At 47.2% G+C, this 15,035-nt stretch overlaps 1 protein-coding gene across 1 annotated transcript in view; it reads left to right on the top strand.

Moving 5' to 3' along the window:
• The first annotated feature begins 4,517 nt into the window (after positions 1–4,517).
• Positions 4,518–15,035, top strand: part of GLIS2 (GLIS family zinc finger 2) — a 219,541-nt gene continuing 209,023 nt past the window's right edge. The window contains exon 1 of the mRNA XM_085628454.1: positions 4,518–5,263. The gene's annotated coding sequence lies outside the window, so the exon portion shown is untranslated. The remainder of the gene's footprint in view (positions 5,264–15,035) is intronic.

Genomic DNA, 15,035 nt, shown 5'->3' with positions numbered 1-15,035 from the left:
CTGCATATATTATGACTACTGAGCATGGATTAAATACATGTGCTTGGCTTCACCAGTGGAGTAGAATGACAGAGAAGGAGGGTGCCTTGAGATTTCCTAGATATGGGACATTTAACAGTAGAATTCTTGACCAATTGAAGGGAAAATTGTACGAAATAAAGCCACCACCTAGACCCCTTCAGTATGAAGAATTTAATTCTTGGGAAAGAGTTGCCAGGGAGAAAGAGAGGGAAAAATACCAGAGGAGGACTAATAGGGCAGTGAAAAATTATGCAAATGTCTGATGGTATGAAGAGCAGAGTAGCTGGAGAAAGGTTATTATAGAAGGAACAAGATTATATCCAGTACTTACCTCAGAGGCTGCTAAGAAAGGAAAGGACAAAGGTTCCTTCAAGAGAGAAGGGGAAGAGTCAGATACCGATTCAGGGGATGAAATATCAGAACAAATGTTGTCTTCGAGACCCCCACCACATGCGATCCCTGCAGAGCAAAGGGAGTGTGGAAGTTGAAAATATTTACGTAAATTTACCTTATAACAATGCAGCAATTTGTCTTAACTTTAATGAAGCAAATGAGTGTCAATATAGTGGTTAGAGAAAATATACCTTTACTAAATGTGTGAAAACAAAAATGCTGCTTATTTCTGCATAAAGCTCCAATTTCTATTGCTCTTTGATTGCTAGGCCTCAATATTTTTCTTTATTCTTTCATTTCCATTTAATAAAATAAATGCCTTTTTGTAAATGTTGATTTAAGGTTATTGAACTGCAGAACTTGACATCTTCATAAACTGTGCTGTTTGCTGCAAAATGTGCTTGCTTCTTTCCTCACACCTTATGACTTGATTGTATTTTAGATAATTTCCATTGCCACATGCTTATAATGAACAAGTATATTGAAGAAAGAAAAGGCTTGCTATAGACTTGAATTTCATGCTCTAACCAGGACATGCTAGATATTAAAATGTTATTTCATAGAGCAGTCCATTGTTACATGATTGGATACTAAAAGGCTAACAGAGTAGGTTTGCAAAGATCCTCACGAGAACCTTCCTAGATGTATCTTTTTGTAATACGCTGTAGCCGTATTCAAATAACAACATATTGATATGGACGTTTAACTTGGGAATCGAGTGAGAAGACAATGGATCATCGGAAGATCCTTCTTCATTGGCTTGAAATGACATACACACCTGTTTTTTCAACATATGTTTTGTGCTTTCTCTATGGTACATGTTCCTTAGTTAGAGAGTTATGGCATTCTATGCACATCTTTCCCTGCCATGGCGTATAGCACTTGACGGTGCTTCTATCGCCCGAAATTGCTGTGAACTACTGCTAACAGTGATTTTCTGTTATTCTGATGCCTTTTGGGAGACTTTCTCCATGCTGATCATAGCTACTACTGTGATTATTTCCTTCTACTTGTTTTCACAGTTGCTACTGCAGCTGTTAGGGAACTTGGCTGAGTTTCCAGAACTATTCTTTAGGGGGAGTTCGACCTTTTGTAGCTGTTAGACTGATGCTCCAAAATTTAACATACTTTTTTTTCTAAGGAACTCTTTATGGGTTAGGATAGGTTAGGTCCTTTAGAATAAGACTGGGAATAATTCCTTTATGGAACACTCTGTATTTTGTATGATAATCCTATCCAAAATGTTCTTGATATTTCTGTAACAGGACTTATTTGACTAACAACTTGAATAAAAAGACAAAAATACGGACTTATCTCTTAACGGGTAAAATAAAACTTCACCAAACCTGTCATCATTGAATGAACATTAAATTCTATAAGTTGATCATTTATTAAGAAATGTATTTGGGTTGTACTCCATTCTAACACAGTGGCAAAGACTAATCTACCTGAAGATGCGCTGGTATTGGAGATTTTCTTAGTAAGTTTCAAGATCGAGCTGTTTATAAAATGTTTATGAGATTTCTGTGCTTGCAGGTTCTTCCTCTTGTTTTTAATTTTGTCATGGGATTTTTTCCTAAACAATAACACTGGTAATTATTACCCCATAGCCAGTTTTAATATCACACCTCAATCTACCTCTTTCCCTTATGAGTCAAGCATAGGGCAACACTCAACTGTTCAATTTTTGGGGCCGTTTGAGTAAAAGATCTCCAGCAAGGAGCCCCTTCAAAGGGCCTGCTGGCATTGCAGTGTCCACCCAGCGAGGACCCCGACCCGATGATGAAGCATGCCACTTTGGAGAGTGAGGAATTGTGCATCCTAAAAAGAATGCCCTTAATGTCAGACCTGTAGTACCAACACCATTGTTGTGTTAACTCATTAAGGGAACAGCACATGCATTTTGTGTGTATTTATGCCATTAGAAACCATACACTGACAGCCAGAGTTGGGCCTGTTGCTCTAGGTGTCTGCCCTATTGAGAGTGGGAAGTATGATGTATTTTTCTTTTCTGTTTGGGACCATCAGGCTTTCGTGAACTGTAAAAATAAAAACACTACAGTCTAGTAGAAGACTCTCAGGGCGTCTGGGTCAGTTATTTTTCAAAAACAGAGTCTCGTTTTGAGGATTTGTGTTGGAAAACAAAAAGAGTTTGCTGAGTGGCCAACTGAACTAGGGTAGCCTCTCCGCAAACTTTCATTGCCTTCAGAGGAGCTGCTGCTCCTCCGAAGGCACAAAGATTTCAGCAGGGCCAGCGGCTAGCTCAAAATATGGATGGTGGTAGCCCAGCAAGAATGGTGGAAGTAATGAAATAAGAAACAAGCCTGGGCGATGGAGTCACCAGGGCCATAATAATATATGGCCCTGGGGGTGGAGTCCCCGGGCCATAATAGACTCTCAGATAGGGTGCGTGGCCCACCTCCCCTTTTAAACAAAACACAGCCTTGGGGGAAGGCATCCCCAGGTCCTAAGGAGGCGTTAGGAGAGGGGCTATGCGGCTACCCTCCCCTTTTCAAAAAACTAGATGGCCCCAAGGGATGGGGTCCCCTTGGCCTAATATGGCTCAGGATGGGGGCTTTGTGGTCCCCCTGCCCCTTTTCACTATATTTGGCCAAGAGATGGGGTCCCCAGGGGCCAATAAGGATCGGGGAAGAGGCAGCGCACCCCCTCCCTTTATTAATTGGTAGGCCCCGGGGGATGGGGTTCGCAGGGCCTAATAAGGCCCTCGTCTCCTTTTTATTGAAATTTGGTCCCTGAGGATGGGGTCCCCAGGCCAATTAAAGGTCAGGGAGGGGGGCTGCATGCCCCTTCCCCTTAATACATTTGTTTTGGTCCCTGGGATAGCATCCCTGGGGATCAATGGCCAACCCTATGCCATGCTGTGAGTGGCGTAGGGTTGGCAGCCTGCTGGCGGGTTGGCCACGGGGCCTGGCGGCAATCCAAGCCCTGTGGTAACCCTCAACTGCTCACGGTCTTTGGCGCATCATTGGGTTGGCAGCCTGTGGGGCGTTGGCCGCAGGGCCAGGCTGCATGCCAGGCCCTGGTGCCAACCCCACCCTGTGCACAACGAAAGGTTGTGTGCAGCATTGGGCAGTTCCTGTGGCCAACTCCCTGCTGCTCACCGGCTAAAGGCAGTGCGCAGCCTTGGGTTGGCTGCCGGCACACAAACCTTGCAGCATGGGGTTGGCTGCCTGCAGGGGTTTGAAGCAGGGCATGGTGACAGGCTAGGCCCGGCAACCAGCCCCCCGCACTGCGCATGGCTGAAAGCTGTGCGCGGTGGGGGGTTGACAGTACATATGGTAATAAAATACCCATGCCCTGCTAGCTGCCCCTTTCATACTACATCACTCATGACATCTTCTATGACATTTTACCTAACAATAATGTTGCTTTATCTTAGTTTTTTCAGTATATATATATACACACACACACACATATATATATATATATATACACACACACACACACATATAAATACACACACACACATATATATGTATATATGTGTTTATATATATATACACACACACACACACATATATATATATATACACACACACACACATATAAATACACACACACACATATATATGTATATATGTGTTTATATATATATACACACACACACACACACATATAAATACACACACACACATATATATGTATATATGTGTTTATATATATATACACACACATATATATATACACACATATATGTGTGTGTGTTTAGGAGGGAGTCAGGTGCTGCACCCACTCGCTGCAGGGCCATGCTTCCTGGCCCTTCCTCCTGCACAGACATGCCCCCCACCCTTCCCCACCTCTGCGCCCTTGCTTTGTCTCTCCTCAGATACCCCCGGCCTGTCTGTGTCTTTGTGCCTCAAGCTCTCGTTTTCCTCTTTCTGCACAGCAGCTTCCAGTCTCTCCCGGCACCGGCTGCCCATGCTTCTCCCCATTCTTCCCTTCAGCCTTGTCCCATCCCATTACCCCTCCCCTCCTCTCCTTTTGGTCTCTGGATTCCCCCCTTCACGATCCCTCCCTGGTGTCCTCCTCCTGCCCCTTCTCTTTCCACCTCTTCTCTTTCCCTCTGTCTCTCTCCCTGCCCCTTCTGTGCTCCTCCCAACCTCCTCACCCCTCGGTGCCCTCCCTCTTCCCTCCCCTGGCTGCCCCAGCCCGCGGAGGGCAGGAGGAGGAGCCGCCTGCCTGGGCTGAGCTGGCAGGGCCGCGGTTCAGCCTTGAAATGGAGAATTTGGTCTGAAACCGATCAGAGCTGGTCATTTTCAGACAGCTCCGCAGGGCCGCCATCAATCACCCCGCGCGCTCACACCCTCCGCCGTCCCTCCTACTCTCCACCCCGCCCCCCTCCGCCCCCTCCTCCTCCTGCTTCTGCCAGCACCTCAGATTCTGCAGCTTTGCTTCTCCTCCGTACCCCTTGGACCCCCTCCTCTCTGTACAGAGGGGGGCAGACACCCCTTCCCTGCACCCCCAGCCTGCAGACAGAACCCCCGCCCTCCCCGTGTAGAAGCGGAGCCAGGGCTGCTCTCCGGCGCCCCGGCCCTGCAGATGTGGCCATCAGAGCTAACCAAGCCAGAGGAGGGTCCCTATTCCCAGCAGGGGAGCGGGGGACAAAGGGCGGGGGGCCCCCCACACACCTGCCTGTGACCCGACGACCTGCTGCTGCCTGCCCCCCTGGACTCTGAGAGGCCCGGCTACTGGGGACCCCGGGATTCCCTGCACCCCTTTATTGGAACTGTATCTCATTCTTTGGAGCGCAGTGGCTTTGCAGGAGGGGCACACCCTGGCCCCTCCCCTCAAGGGACCCGGACTCTAAGCCACCTGCACTGTGACCAAGGTAAGCTTCGGGGCCCCCCTTGTGCAACTTGCGGGGTGGTCACCTCACGCCTTTTAGTCTGGACTCTGATGGTTCCGGGGAGTGGATTTTTTTTAAAGTTATGTGCCTTCTGCCTGTTTTGTGTCTGTGCATCTGGGGGTGGGGGTCCCCACGACCACCGTGCTCCATAGATCGCACTGAGTGGGTGAACCCCAACCTAAATATACCTGCCATTACCAGAACCTGCTGTGAATGATAAGTGCTTGGCAACCCCCCACCTGCTCTGAGCCAGACTGGCACTGCCCCCGCACCAGTTACCTTTTTTATGGGAAATGTTGTTGTCTACGGTGGGTAGAAACTTTCTGGAGAAGTTGTCCGTCTTTGCGTTGCTGGCAGCATGTGCAGTAGGAATGCGTGCACGGGCTGCGGGTGTTTTAAGGTGGCTGCTTTATGGGGTGCGTCGTAAGCAGCTTCCTGGTCAGGTGGCGGTGTAGAGTGGGATGGCGCGGCGGCCGGGGAGAGGGACCCCGCTTTGGTAAGGAGGGAAAGCTGCTATGGCGAGGAAGCTGAGGCCAGCCTATCGGGTGATGGGCAGTATCTGCAGGAAAGAAGGACCAGCCGTGCGTATAGGGCACGCACCGGCCGTGAGTATAGGGCACGCACCAGCTGCGGGGGCAAACACCTGCTCTGGGGGTTGGCATATACCAGCTCTGAGACTCAGAAGGGTATAGTAGGATCCTGAAGCCCCGGCGATGCATTGGGGGGGGGTGCTCATCCATTTAGGGGGCACCCTTTCAGCTAAAGACCGATGAACATCTATGAGATATGGGAGACTCGGGGGGCCCCTCTTCACATTCCGCAGGGGGCCCCGTCATTGTCCGTCACCCCACTGCTGAGACTGAAGACAGCCCCGAGGCACGGCCAGTGGTGGGAGCGAAGCCTCGCTCTTAGCTAAGGGCCGGGCCGGCTCCCCTCTGAGCAGAGGCCCGGCGCCTGCTGTGAGGGCGGCAGCTCTGAGTGCCACAGACACACCACCCAGCTCAGGGTCAGAGGGCAGCCAGCGCCGTGCCTGGGGGGCATTCCCTGCCCAGAGTCAGAGTGCAGCAGGCCAGCCCTCAGCAGGTGCTGTCCCTTCTTAGCAGCAGGCACCAGCGTGGAAAGCAGGCACGGGCACCAATGACAGGAACTTCCTCCTAATTTGAAGCAGGTACCAGCTGTACCTCCGGGGACGCTTCCAGTATGACCCCAGGGCCAGCGTGCATCTGCTTCGAGGCTGTGTGTAGCAGGCACCGCACCAGGTCTGAGCCTGGGAGTATTAGATCTGTTCATGCCATCTTTCCGCGCGCAATTTTGCCAAATCACCTCTCTCTCCCCTGTAGGCGTGCACAGTTTCTCTGTACACCAGTTCCTCCCATTCTTTATCTCTGTGTGCACAAGTGTCTGCCCTCTCCCTGTCTCAGTCCAGATTGCAGGTTACCTCCCCAATCCCGCTCCCAGAACACAATTCTTTTCTTTCTTAGCTTTTCACTTCCCTAGCCGCACAATTCTCTCTTCTTACCTTCTGTGACCCATTTTTGCTGTGCACATTTCTCCCAGTTCACCCTAACTACCCTCCCCTTTGTGCTCAATGCTGTTCACCTACTTGCTGTCCTTTCCCACTGTGGACAGGTTTCTATATTTACCCCCCGCCCCTATCTAATCGCCCTTTTCTCTTTGTTTTTAGCTTTAACCCACCACCCTACCTCTTAATATAATTATGTTTACCTTGTCTCTGTCAAATCCCTGTGCACAGTTCTCTCTGCACCCTGCTCTTTACCATCTTCAGGCACATGACTCTGTTTACATTTTCTTCCCCAGCTCTCTCGCTGCACAATTCTCTTTTTTTCACCAATTACCCTGCCTGTCTGGTTTCTATCGCAGTCGCGTTCTCTGGTTACCTTCTTTTTTTTCCTTTCTTTTCTTCAGTGTTTTCACTCTCACTTCCTGTGCTCTCTCCTTAGGCAAAGTTTGAATTTTTTTTTTTACCCTTCATCCCTCTTATATATGCCCAATTATATTTCTCGTCTGACTCCCGCATCCTCTCTGCTCAGTTCTCGCTGCTTCGCTCCCTTCCACAATCTCTCTCTGCAAACTTTCTGATGTTTACTTTCTCATCTTTCAATACATGCACAATTCTCTGTCTATTCTTTCTCTTACTTCAATGTATTCTCTGATCCCTCTCTTTGCACACTTTTCTGTACTTACCCTCTGTTTAAACCCAGATCTCTGTGCGGTTTGTTTACTTTCTTTCGTCTCCCCTCTCCATCCCCACACTCCCTCAGCTGTTAACTGGTCCCAACTGGGGACTTCCAGGCACTTCTATTTTTTCAGCAGCAGTAAACTGGATCTTGTAGTTTGGATTTTCCCATAGACTATAGATTAACAGGTTCTAACACATTTCAAGATGCTGGCTGAGAAATCAGGACTGTCTGGACGTGCCCATAGGGACTTAAGGCCAGTTGAGTTGACAGCTCGATCTGTGTGTAGAGTTCTCATATTACCTTCTCTTTAAGCCTCCCAATTAATTGTATTAACATCCACCCCCTCTCTTTCCATATATTTATGCCATGGCGGTGAACATAAATGTAGTCCAGCATCCGACAGTTATCATTGAGAGGAAGGGATTGACATCATGACCCACTGTCATGGCCCCTCCCAACACTCAACAATGGTAATACATAGGGGCCAATGAAATGATGTGATTCTATAGCAATGGCGTTTCTGCATAATTGTGGAGTTGCTTCATTTGCCACATAAATCCTTAATCTACGGTATAAACTGAAGTTGTTAACAAAAAAATGTTCTTAGCTCAAATAAGTCAATAGTTATTAAAAACGTGTCCAATGGGTACTTGCGCAGTGGAAGGGCCTTCGCAATACTTGACAAGTCATAATTCAGTTGCTTATTGGTGCATTTGGTTGTTAAACAAGTACTAATGAGGTGACATCCTTGCCCAGAGAGTGAGACGATAAGTAAAAATAGGAAAATACTGAACTAATATTATCACAAAATGTAATGCATTATGCCGCATAATTTGCCTTTTCTACCAGGATAATTTAGTCAAACTCCTTGCAGAATGTGGTCCTCCCCTGCTGCGTAACTCCATATGTCCTGGTAATAAATAACATATTGCACTATGCACATGTGGAGATCTGCTCACCTCACAGTTTGCAGTGACCTGATTTCGAGTGTCAGTGTTGATGTAGACACTCTCTCTCTCTCTGTATATGTATATATATATATATATATATATATAATCTGTCAGCAAGTCCATAGCTATGGTTCAGATGCACTTTCCATTGGAAAGGCATTTACTGCTTGCTAATAACTTTGACACCATGATGAATCTACACAAAATGTGGAATGAATATTTATGGCATGCTAGTGAAGACAAATATTGCCCAATCACGTTAGTTGTACCTACTTGACCAACAGAAATGAATCCACCATTTACCGGGCACCTGGATGGTGAAGCAGTGCAGTCCGCGTCTTCTGTCTTCACGGTAGACTCTGTTTGGTGCAGACATCATCGGGTAAATGCAGTAAGGCTTGGCCAGGTCCATGGCACAGACCCTCCTGCCGTTGGCGGCCTCCTAGAGTGATCAGGCTCACAGCCACTAGGTGCAGTTGCACCCTCCTAGCCTTATACGGCTCTCAGTGTCGAGGTGCAGTTATGGCTTCCCAGACTGATCAGACTCACAGATGGCATGGAGTCTTCTTGATTTCCTGGTGTCGGTGACATCTTCAGTACTTTACAGCTTCTAGTGGTTTGATGGTCACAATTGAATTGGTGCAGTCTTTGGAGTCGTTCTCAGGTAGGGACTGTGCAGAGAGGCTGGGGGGCCCACTCATGACACAGGTCGCTTCCTGGCTTTGCTCTCCTATACTGTTTGCTTTCTCTGAGTGCTCCTTATACGGGGAACCTGCTGGTCTTCTCCTTGGCAGTCTCTCTTTCAAGGCCGGAGACCCACCTTTCCTCTGGAAGCAGGCAGGCTTCGAGGCGCCAGGGAGATCTTCAGCTGCTCCAGCAGAGAATGCAGACTTCAGTTCATTTCCTTTCACCTCCAGGAAACTGTCAGGCAGGCACAGTCCCTGGTTATGCACAGTGCTTTAAATGGAATTACAGAAGTGCTGGTACTCTCTATTCAGGGTAGCTATAGCTCCTCAGAAGTGGCAGTACTTTCCCGTTAAATGTATTATAGCAGAACTGAAAAGTTCAGGTACTCTCCCTTTCAAATTAAAAAGTGCCCGCACTCAGTACCTGCCCATTTAAAACACTGGGTATTCAGCAGCTCTTTGGGTGCTTTCCAGAGCACTCCATTTCTTGATCACGGAGAAACTGGTTCAGGAGAAAGTGCTGTGGTTGGATCCCACTTTTATACACATTGCACAGGCAGGGGATGTGAATCCACTGTATTAAACTTCAGAACCTGTTTGGGTTGGTTCTCATTTCAAGTGTCATACTTCAGTTGCTCTCCAGACACAGCCTTGGTGTAAAGTGGTGTGTCTCACTGCTTATAGCAATGGGTCTGTCTCCAAGCAGAAGCACTCACCACATTGATGCAAGGAGTGAGGTCTGTGCACCAGGCTGTCACATCCTTTTTAAAGTAGTAATTCAGAACAGACAAAAGGGAAAGCCTGGTCTAGAAAGGTCCTCACCTTGAACAATAGAAACTGCAGTCCCAGCTTCAACCATCTCAAAGGAAAAGGGGGGGGGGGGAATGGGTCCCAATCCCTTAGTAACCATATTATTGAGTTGAATGTAGGTGACGTATTTGCCCTTAACAGTGGGGAACCCCCATCCCACTGGCGATAAGAGAGTTCCAAAGGAGTGTCAGGACAAATCTTAGTTATTTGTGATTTTTTTTTTGCGGAAAAGATTCCAGAGTGCAGTTTAATCTTTTGCAAACGTGTTTTGTGCAGTTTCAGGGATACTGAGACTTTCTCTTGGGTGAGCAACATCAAATTACAGCCAACACGTGTTTCGCCTCTTTACATGGTCATCCGGCCTGGGGCTTCCTTAAGGCATACAGGAGTATAGAGGGACATGAAATTGTCCCGTGTTGTCTGGTGGAATTTCTTTGTATCTAGTTTCAAGAAATAAAGGGCGCATTGCCCGCTTGCGATCTGTCCTTTCGGTCAGTATCTATTGAAACTAGATACAGAGTAATTCCACCAGACAACACGGGACAATTTTGTGTCCCTCTATATTCCTGTATGCCCTGAGGAAGCCCCAGGCCGGATGGCCATGTAAAGGGGCGAAACACGTGTTGGCTGTAATTTGATGTTGCTCAACCAAGAGAAAGTCTCAGTATCCCTGAAACTGCATAAAACACGTTTGCAAAAGATTAAACTGCACTCTGGAATCTTTTCCACAAAAAATCACAAATAACCAAGATTTTTCCAGCTTCAACCATCAACGAAATGACAATGCTCAGGTAGAACTGATCATTAGTCCCTTGGAAACAAAGACTTCATGGAATTTCTAAATGTAGCCTGTCTCCATCCTTCCCACATTAATGTTTGGTTCTTCAGCATCCAGCCACAGGAAGGCACACAGTACACTTCTAAAAAAGCTGTCTCCAGTCTCTATATCGTCCCATGCTAAACGGGGGCATCCAAAATGGACCCCCATTGGCTATAGTACTCGTACACTCATAGAGCTGTACTGCCACATGTTTTCCAAGTATGCTACAAGGATGTGTGAATGCTCTCTCCTTGTGCCTCTTATTGATGTTCCAGAGAACCTCCAGGGGGCACACCTTCTCAGAGTGGCGACTTGCCCATGCAGCCAGCGGGTATGCAGCATCTTGTAGTGGGCACAGTTTTCATGTTCATGTTTACACCCTCTTCATTCACACATATGCCTAGCATTCCGCAGCCTGCAGCAGCCCCCTTTAGGCCGGTCAGAGTTAGGGAAGCTTAAACTCTCCTTTGGGGCCCGTCGAAGTTGAGGGTTCCTCTTGGGGCAGTTTACTGCATGTTCTCTTGTGCAGTGTTCCTTAAATTCACCTTTGTCTCTGCTGACTGTCTACAAGGTGTATTTTTTTATATCTGTTTATGGACAGCACAGCTGTCAAACAGATCTTTTGCTAACAATACGAGTAGAGTGGCCGTCGAGTGGGCTTTTGGGTCTTCTGTTTAAAACAATTGACTTTTTTCAAACTTGAGACTTTGTTATATCTTGGCTCATCCCAGTAGAGTATTCCTCTCTCACCTAATGCTATTGGCTGCTTGACTGTATCCTTCTGCTTCTACATCAGTGTCTCTGTTGAACTGCTTGAGAAATAACTATAGCCCTCTCTATTCTGCTCTTGCTGAACTCTTTACTGTATATCACTTAAATGCTAAAGCTTCATATGTTAGCACAATAAACCCAGACCTATTGACTATGCCAATGATTGTTCTTCATTGGCCGGGTCAAGATGTAACTTTGTGGCATTCGCTTTCTCTTCAGTCTATCACTTTGGAAATCTGGCTAATCTCTACACACTAAGTTTCCTGCAGACAAAACTGACCCCTCACATAATAACATTTATCCACTTAGTCATTCATTGCCCAAACAGAGCCATCAGTGTCACCAATTAGTTTTTGCATCCAGTGACGGTAAATAAAAGTCTGCTTGAGTTGAAGATTAAAGGGTGATCTCATTGCCTGCCCCTTTTGCTGTGGCATCTAAGCAAGCATTGCCCTTATTCAACCCAGGACCACAACATTGATTTAAATCCCAGCAATGCTCTCTTAATCAACTTATTCTGTGAAATAGCATGGGCCTTATCTGTTGCGTTACTATCAATAATGTTGGGAGTGACATAAATAGGACCCCATTTTAGGTCTTGCTGACAGCACAGCGTTGTATGTGACTTATTGTTATGAATTATTTAAAAGATTTTTAGTGGACTTTGGCTGAACCCAGAGGAGTATTTCTCTCTTACCTCATGCTACTGGCTGTTTGATCTAACATTCTACCTCCTATAGAGTGCTGCAATACTGTTTCTGAGTGGCTATTTCGTATTTCAAAAGTACAGTAAATCATAACACTTTTTTTTAAATCTCATGCTTGCATTACATAAGGAAAGTAGTCCATTTTAGGTCACTCTCTGGTTTGCTAAAGACATATTGTGGACATTCAGAAAGGTGACCAGGGAATGCATTCTGTCCATTGCTAACCATTGGCTTTGTGGTTACTCACATTTTCTAACTTTCTATTTGCTGGCTTTATTTGTTTTAGCCTGCCCACCTTGAGGTCATCCCTCCAGTTGCCCATACTTTATTTTCTGTATTGTTCCATGCACTCTCTTTCTGTAAACATGCCTTTCAATCTTGTTCTTACCTGATTTAATTTGCTGTGCATTGAAAGACAAAAGTCAAATGTCAAGCTGTCTTCAGAGGCAGCTTGGTGTTTACTTTTATTTCTCTGACTTCAAAGTGAGAAAATGTATGTGACGATCCTGCTGAGTACCCATGCAAGAGAAGCGTTTGTTGGATGTTTTTTTCCTAGCATAAAACAAAACAAAAAAAGCCAAAAGGTCGCGCCCATGTAAAAGCTATTGGCTTTGGCAATGTGCTTTAGCCATTATGTACTCCAATATGGCTGCTGTTCAGCATGGCTAAAAGTTAGTGGCGTGGAGTGCTGTAGATCCGAGTGCATTAGATTGGGGTCGAATGGAATGGGGTTGATTGGAGTATAGTGGAGTAGGGTAGAATGGAGTGTGGTAGATAGGAGTAAGGTAGATTGGGATAGAGTGGGAATATATTGGGGTACACAGGAGTGGAGTGGGTTGATTGTGTAAGAGTGGGGTGGATTGGAGTAGAGTGAGTGGGGTAGGGTAGATTGGAGTGGGGTAGATTGGGTGGATTTTAGTAGGATGGAATGGAATGGGATAGGATGGGGTAGTTTGGAGTGGGGGAGATTGAGATGGAGTGGGTAGATTGGGGGAGTGCGGGTAGATTGGAATGGTGTGAGATAGATTGGGGTGGGGTGGGGTAGAATGGTGTGGGAAGGAGTGAAGTAAATTGGGATAGAGTGAGGTAGATTGGGGTAGAGTGGGGTAGATTGGAGTGGAGTAGATTTGGGTAGATTGGAGTGGGGGAGTAAGATAGGTTGAATTGGGATAGACTTGGTTGGAATGGAGTAGATTGGGGTAGAGTAGGGTAGATAGCAGTAGAGTGGTGTGGAGTGTGGGATTGGGGAAGAGTGGAGTGGCGTAGATTGAAGTGAAGTGTAGTGGGATATGTTAGGGTGGAATGGGGTAGATTGGGCGGGTTAGAGTAGGGTAGATTGGAATGGAGTGGGATGGATTTATGAGGGATGATTGGAGTGGGGTAGTTTGGGGTGGGGTACACTGAAGTGAAGTGGGTTGGATTGGAGTGGGGTAGAGTGGGGTGGGGTGAAGTGGATTGTGGTAGAGTGAGATAGATTGGGGTGGAGTAGATAGGGGAAGATTAGAGCAGGATAGGTTGGGGTGGGGGTAGATTGGAGTGGGGTGTGGTGGGTTAGATTGGAATGGGAGGATTGGTGTGGAGTGGGTTTGATTGGAATGGGGTCGATTTGAATGAAGTTGGGTAGAGTGAAGCAGAGTGGGTTAGATTTAGGAAGAGTGGAGTGGAGTGTGGGTAGAGTGCAGTGGGATAGATTAGAGAGGAGTTGAGTGGGGTGGAGTGGGGTAGATTTGGTGGACTGGAGTGGGTTAGATTGTGGTTGATTGGAGTGGGGTAAATTAGATTAGATTGGAGTGGGGTAGATTGGATTAGATTGGAGTGCGGTAGATTGGAGTGGAGAGGAGTTGGATAGATTGCAATGGAGTGGGGTAAATTGGAATGGAGTGCTGGAAATTGGAGTGGTGTGGAGTGGAGCAGGGTAGACTAGTGTAGAGTCGGCTTAGATTGGAGTGCAGTGGAGGTAGACTGGGGTAGGTTTGTGTGGAGTGGGGTAGATTGGAGTGGTGTGGAGCATATTGCAATATGTGAGAATGGGACAGGAAGGCGCCGCACCTGTGACTTTTGTGGGTGACATCACTCTCTGTGACCAACCTAGCCTGACCCCCCTGGTAACCCCTCTCTAGATGGTCTCGCGATGCTGTCTGCAAGAAGTAGGGCATGTCCGCTGGAACGTGTGACTACTTTGTCTCATTGATGCAGTAAAAATGCCAAATGCGGAGGAATTGGATGACTTAGTCAGAAGAAACAGTACTATCGGGTGGGGGGGGGGGGGGGGGGAGGGGGGGCGAGGTTCAGCCCTGCTTCGATGCAATCGCGTCAGCAGCGCATTGGTACAGCTCGGATGGTGGTGAGTCTGGAGGGGAGGAGGCACAGACATCTCCACGCTGAGCCCGGGGTTTAGGTCTTGCGTTACAGTGGCTGATCGTTGGTATTTTCCAAACGTGGACTCGAAGGGCCGGCACACAGGAGTAAGGTTGTGCGTGCTTTCGTTGTACTGTCTGCCGGTATGAAACAGTGTTTACATCAAATCAGAACCACCCCTAACCCGGGAACCGCACTTGAAGCCGGAAGTAGCTGCCTACGGCTCCCTCAATGGCCCGTCTGTATCTCGAGATCACTGAAAGAACAGCCGGGGCACCACTTTATATTTTGGAGACCAGCATCCCTTGGAGGCAGAATATGTGAAGCCCTTGAACTCAGCATCCCCAAAATCAACTGGAAATCCGGCTTTGAAGTGAAATATATTGCTAATGACAAAAGTGCGAAGGAGGAGGAACAGAGACGAGCAATAGCCATGTCTTGTTGTTGTTCC

The sequence above is a fragment of the Triturus cristatus genome, chromosome 10, assembly GCF_964204655.1.
Source record: "Triturus cristatus chromosome 10, aTriCri1.1, whole genome shotgun sequence".
NCBI lineage: Eukaryota > Metazoa > Chordata > Amphibia > Caudata > Salamandridae > Triturus > Triturus cristatus.
The sequence above is the reverse complement of the archived record's forward strand: the minus strand, read 5'-3'. Positions and strand labels throughout refer to the sequence as shown.